The following is a 5,968-nucleotide window of genomic DNA, read 5'->3' on the forward strand; positions in this document are numbered from 1 at the left end:
CAAAAGCCTCAACAAGGCTTTAATAATGGTGGAAGAAATAGGCTTAGCAATAGTAAGCCTTTTCCATCATCTTCTCAGCAACAGACAGAGAATTCTGAGCAGAGCCCTTCTAGCTTAGCAAACATAGTTTCTGATCTGTCTAAGGCCACTATAAGTTTCATGAGTGAAACAAGGTCCTCCATTAGAAATTTGGAGGCACAAGTGGGCCAGCTGAGTAAGAAAACCACTGAAATTCCTCCTAGTACTCTCCCAAGCAATACAGAAGAGAATCCAAAAAGAGAGTGCAAGGCCACTGATATTATCAATATGGCCGAATCCAAAGAGGAAGGGGAGGACGTGAACCCCAGTGAGGAAGACCTCCTTGGACATCCTCTGAACAAAAAAGAATTCCAAACGGAGGAACCTAAGGAATCTGAGGCTCACCTAGAGACCATAGAGATTCCATTGAACCTCCTTTTACCATTCATGAGCTCTAAGAACTATTCTTTCTCTGAAGAGGATGAAGATGTAACTGAAGAGCAAGTTGCTCAATATCTAGGAGCCATCATGAAGCTGAATGCCAAGTTGTTTGGTAATGAGATTTGGGAAGGTGAACCTCTATTGCTCATTAGTGAACTAGATACATGGGTTCAGCAAACTCTACCTCAAAAGAAACAAGACCCTGGTAAATTCTTAATATCCTGTACCATAGGCACCATGACCTTTGAGAAGGCTCTATGTGACCTGGGGTCATGTATAAATCTTATGCCACTCTCTGTAATGGAAAAACTGGGGATCTTTGAGGTACAAGCTGCAAGAATCTCATTAGAGATGGCAAACAAATCAATAAAACAAGCTTATGGATTGGTAGAGGACGTGTTGGTAAAGGTTAAAGGCCTTTACATCCCTGCTGATTTCATAATCTTAGACACTGGGAAGGATGAGAATGAATCCATCATTCTTGGAAGACCCTTCCTAGTCACAGCAAAAGCTGTGATTGATGTTGACAGAGGTGAACTAGTCCTTCAATTGAATAGGGACTACCTTGTGTTTAAAGCTCAAGGTTATCCTTCTGTAAACATGGAGAGGAAGCATGATAAGCTTCTCTCAATATAGAGTCAAACAAAGCCCCCACAGTCAAACTCTAAGTTTGGTGTTGGGAGGTCACAACCAAACTCTAAGTTTGGTGTTGAACCCCCACATTCAAATTCTAAGTTTGGTATTGGGAGGTCCCAACAATGCTCTGAACATCTGTGAAGCTCCATGAGAGCTCACTGTCAAGCTATTGACATTAAAGAAGCGCTTATTGGGAGGCAACCCAATTTTTATTTATCTATATTTCTATTGTTCTTTCATGTTTTATTAGGTTCATGATTATGTGGAGTCACAAAACAATTTCTAAAATTAAAAACAAAATTAAAAACAGCAGAAGAAGTAGCACACCCTGGAGGAAGAGCCTACTGGCATTTAAACGCCAGTAAGGAGCATCTGGCTGGCGTTTAACACCAGAACAGAGCATGAATCTGGCATTAAACGCCAGAAACAAACAGCAATCTGGTGTTTAAATGCCAGGATTGCACCCTGAGGAAAGCTGGCATTTAACGCCAGCAACAAGCATCAGGCTGGCATTAAACGCTAGAAACATGCTACATTTGGGCGTTTAACGCCAGAAACAAGCTTCAGCCTGGTGTTAAACGCCAGGATCGCATACATAGGGTGTGTTACACGCCTAATTGGTGCAGGGATGATAAATCCTTGACACCTCAGGATCTGTGGACCCCACAGGATCACCTCAGGATCTGTAGACCCCACAGGATCCCCACCTACCCCACTTCTCTCTTCTTCACACAATCCAATAACACTATATCCTTCACCAATTACCTCATTCTCTCTTTCTAATTACCCCTTCACCACTCACATCTATCCACTCTTCCCCATACACCCCACCTACCTTCAAATTCAAAATCTCTCCCATCCAAACCCACCCTAAATGACCGAACACCTAACCCCTCTCCCTACACTATATAAACCCCTTCCTCCATATCTTCTTCTTCTTCATCTATTCTTTCTTCTTTTGCTCGAGGGCGAGCAACATTCTAAGTTTGGTGTGGTAAAAGCATAGCTTTTTTGTTTTTCCATAACCATTGATGGCACCTAAGGCTAGAAAAACCTCTAGAAAGAGGAAAGGGAAGACAAAAGCTTCCAACTCCGAGTCATGGGAGATGGAGAGATTCATCTCAAAGGTCCATAGCTCAGTAGTAGAGCATTTGACTGCACATCAAGAGAGCCCACTCATGGACCTCAACAAGAGCAGGAGGAATTCCCTCATCAAGAAATCCCTGAGATGCCTCAAGGGATACATTTTCCTTCACACAACTATTGGGAGCTACTAAGGATAGGAGCACCAAAATCACTAGGGATGAAGCAACAAATGCAAGAAAGAGACATAGAGGAGCTCAAGAATACCATTGGTCCTTCAAGAAGAAGGCGCCACCCTCACTAAGGTGGACTCATTCCTTAATCTCCTTGTCTATTTACTTTCTGTTTTCGGTTTTTGAGCTTCATGTTTGTCTATGTTTTGAGTCTTTACTAAATGATCATTAGTATTTAGTACGTATGTCTTAAAGCTATGAATAATTCCATGAATCCTTCACCTTTCTTAAATGAAAAATGTTTCTAATACAAAAGAACAAGAAGTACATGACTTTCGAATTCATCCTTGAAATTAGTTTAATTATATTGATGTGGTGTCAATACTTTTTGTTTTCTGAATGAATGCTTGAACAGTGCATTTTTTTTATCTTGTTGTTAATGAATGTTAAAATTGTTGGCTCTTGAAAGAATGATGAAAAAGAGTTGATGGTCTGAAAAATAAAAAAATTGAGTCTTGAAACCAAAAGGCTAGCGGAAAAAAAAAGTGGCGAAAAAAATAATATAAAAGAAAAAGAAAAAGCAAGCAGAAAAAGCCAATAGCCCTTAAAACCAAAAGGCAAGGGTAAAAAGGATCCAAGGCTTTGAGCATCAATGGATAGGAGGTCCCAAGGAAATAAAATCCAAGCCTAAGTAGCTAAATCAAGTTGTCCTTAACCATGTGCTTGTAGCATGTAGGTCCAAGTGAAAAGCTTGAGACTGAGTGGTTATAGTTGTGATCCAAAGCAAAAAGAGTGTGCTTAAGAGCTCTGGACACCTCTAACTGGGAACTTTAGCAAAGTTGAGTCACAATCTGAAAAGGTTCACCAGTCACGTGTATGTGGCATTTATGTATCCGGTGGTAATACTGGAAAACAAAGTGCTTAGAGCCATGGCCAAGACTCATAAAAGTAGCTGTGTTCAAGAATCAACATACTTAACTAGGAGAATCAATAACATTATCTGAACTCTGAGTTCCTATGGATGCCAATCATTCTAAACTTCTAAGGATAAAGTGAGATGCCAAAACTGATCAGAAGCAAAAAGCTACAAGTCCTGCTCATCTAATTAGAGCTAATATTCATTGATATTTTGGGATTTATAGTATATTCTCTTCTTTTTATCCTATTTGATTTTCAGTTGCTTGGGGACAAGCAACAATTTAAGTTTGGTGTTGTGATGAGCGGATAATTTATACGCTTTTTGGCATTATTTTTAGGTAGTTTTTAGTAGGATCTAGCTACTTTTAGGGATGTTTTTATTATTTTTTATGAAAATCCACATTTCTGGACTTTACTATGAATTTGTGTGTTTTTCTGTGATTTCAGGTATTTTCTGGCTGAAATTGAGGAACCTGAGCAAAAATCTGATAGGAGGTTGACAAAGGACTGCTGATGCTGTTGGATTCTGACCTCCCTGCACTCGAGATGGCTTTTCTGGAGCTACAAAACTCCAAATGGCGCGCTCTCAACTGCGTTGGAAGGTAGACATCCAGGGCTTTCTAGTAATATATAATAGTTCATACTTTGTTTGCGTTTAGATGATGCAAACTGGCGTTCGACGCCAGTTCCATGCTGCATTCTCGAGTAAAATGGCAGAAACATGTCACAAACCAGAGTTAAACGCCAAAACATGTTACAACTTGGCGTTTAACCCCAAGAGAAGCCTCTGAACGTGTAAAGCTCAAGCTCAGCCCAAGCACACACCAAAGTGGGCCCCGGAAGTGGATTTCTGCATCAATTACTTATCTCTGTAACCCTAGTAGCTAGTTTAGTATAAATAGAACTTTTTACTATTGTACTAGGGGTCCTTTTCCCTTATTTTCGATTACATATGCCATTTTAGGGAGGCTGGGCTTTCGGCCATGCCTGTACCATCATTTATGTATTTTAAACGGTAGAGTTTCTACACACCATAGATTAAGGTGTGGAGCTCTGCTGTACCTCGAGTTTTAATGCAAAGTACTACTGTTTTCTATTCAATTCATGCTTATTCTTGTTCTAAGATATCACTCGTACTTCAACCTGATGGATGTGATTATCTGTGACACTCATCATCATCCGTCCTTATGAATGCGTGCCTGACAACCACTTCTATTCTGCAAGCGAGAGCTAGAGTGTCTATCTCTTGGATTCCTTAATCAGAATCTTCGTGGTAGAAGCTAGAATCCATTGGCAGCATTCTTGAGAATCTGAAAAGTCTAAACCTTGTTTGTGGTATTCCGAGTAAGATTCAAGGATTGAATAACTGTGACGAGCTTCAAACTCGCGAGTGTTGGGCGTAGTGACAGACGCAAAAGAATCATTGGATTCTATTCCGACATGATCGAGAACCGACAGATGATTAGCCGTGCTGTGACAGAGCATTTGGACCATTTTCACTGAGAGGACGGAAGGTAGCCATTGACAATGGTGAAACCAAACATACAGCTTGCCATAGAAAAGAGTAAGAATTATTGGAGGAAGACAGTAGGAAAGCAAAGATTCAAAAGGGACAAAGCATCTCTATGCACTTATCTGAAATTCCCACCAATGATTTACATAAGTATCTCTATCTCTATTTTATGCTTTATTTATCTTTATATTCGAAAACCATTATAACCATTTGAATCTGCCTAACTGAGATTTACAAGATGACCACAACTTGCTTCATACCAAGAATCTCCGTGGGATCGACCCTTACTCACGTAAGGTATTACTTGGACAACCCAGTGCACTTGCTGGTTAGTTGTGTGAAGTTGTGACAAAGTGTGATTCACGTTTGAAAGCTCCAAGTCTATTGGCGCCATTATTGATGATCACAATTTCGTGCACCATATTCCTTGGGCTTCTCCTTCCGATTTAAGTCCTCATCCTCAATCCTCATGTAGTTTTTCTTTTCAGCAGGGTATTGTATTACTTTAAAAACATTGAGGGTTATCTGTTCATCATGTGCTCTCAGAATTATTTCACCCTTTTCAACATTAATAATTGCCCTTGCTGTGGCCAGAAACGGTCTTCCAAGAATAATTGAATCACTTCCTTCCTCATCTATGTCCAGAATCACAAAATTCACAGGGAAGATGAATTTTCCAACCTTAACTAGAAGGTTCTCCAGCACTCCATCGGGTATTATGAGGGATCTGTCAGCTAGTTGTAGTGACATTCTGGTGGGATTAACCTCCTCTATTGACAGCTTCTTCATTATAGAAAGTGGCATCAAATTGATGCTTGTTCCCGAGTCACATAATGCTTTGTCAATTGGTATGTTCCGATGGTACATAGTATAAAAAAGCTTCCTAGATCTTTGAGTTTGGATGGCAAACCCTTCTGGATCACAACACTACATTCCTGGGTGAGGATCACATTTTCCTTCTCTTTCCAGCTCCTTTTCTTGTTGATGAGATCCTTGAAAAACTTTGCATAGAGTGTCATTTGTTCTAAGCCTTCAGCTAGTGGAATGTTGATCTCCAATTTCTTGAAAATCTCTAAGAACTTAGGGAATTGTTGATCCTTCATCTCCTTGTGCAATCTCTGAGGGTAAGGTAATGGAAGAACATATGGTTTTACTTCCTCCTTATTCTATTGTGTTTGTGTCTCTG

Source organism: Arachis hypogaea, chromosome 5, assembly GCF_003086295.3.
Source record: "Arachis hypogaea cultivar Tifrunner chromosome 5, arahy.Tifrunner.gnm2.J5K5, whole genome shotgun sequence".
NCBI classification, from domain to species: Eukaryota; Viridiplantae; Streptophyta; class Magnoliopsida; order Fabales; family Fabaceae; genus Arachis; species Arachis hypogaea.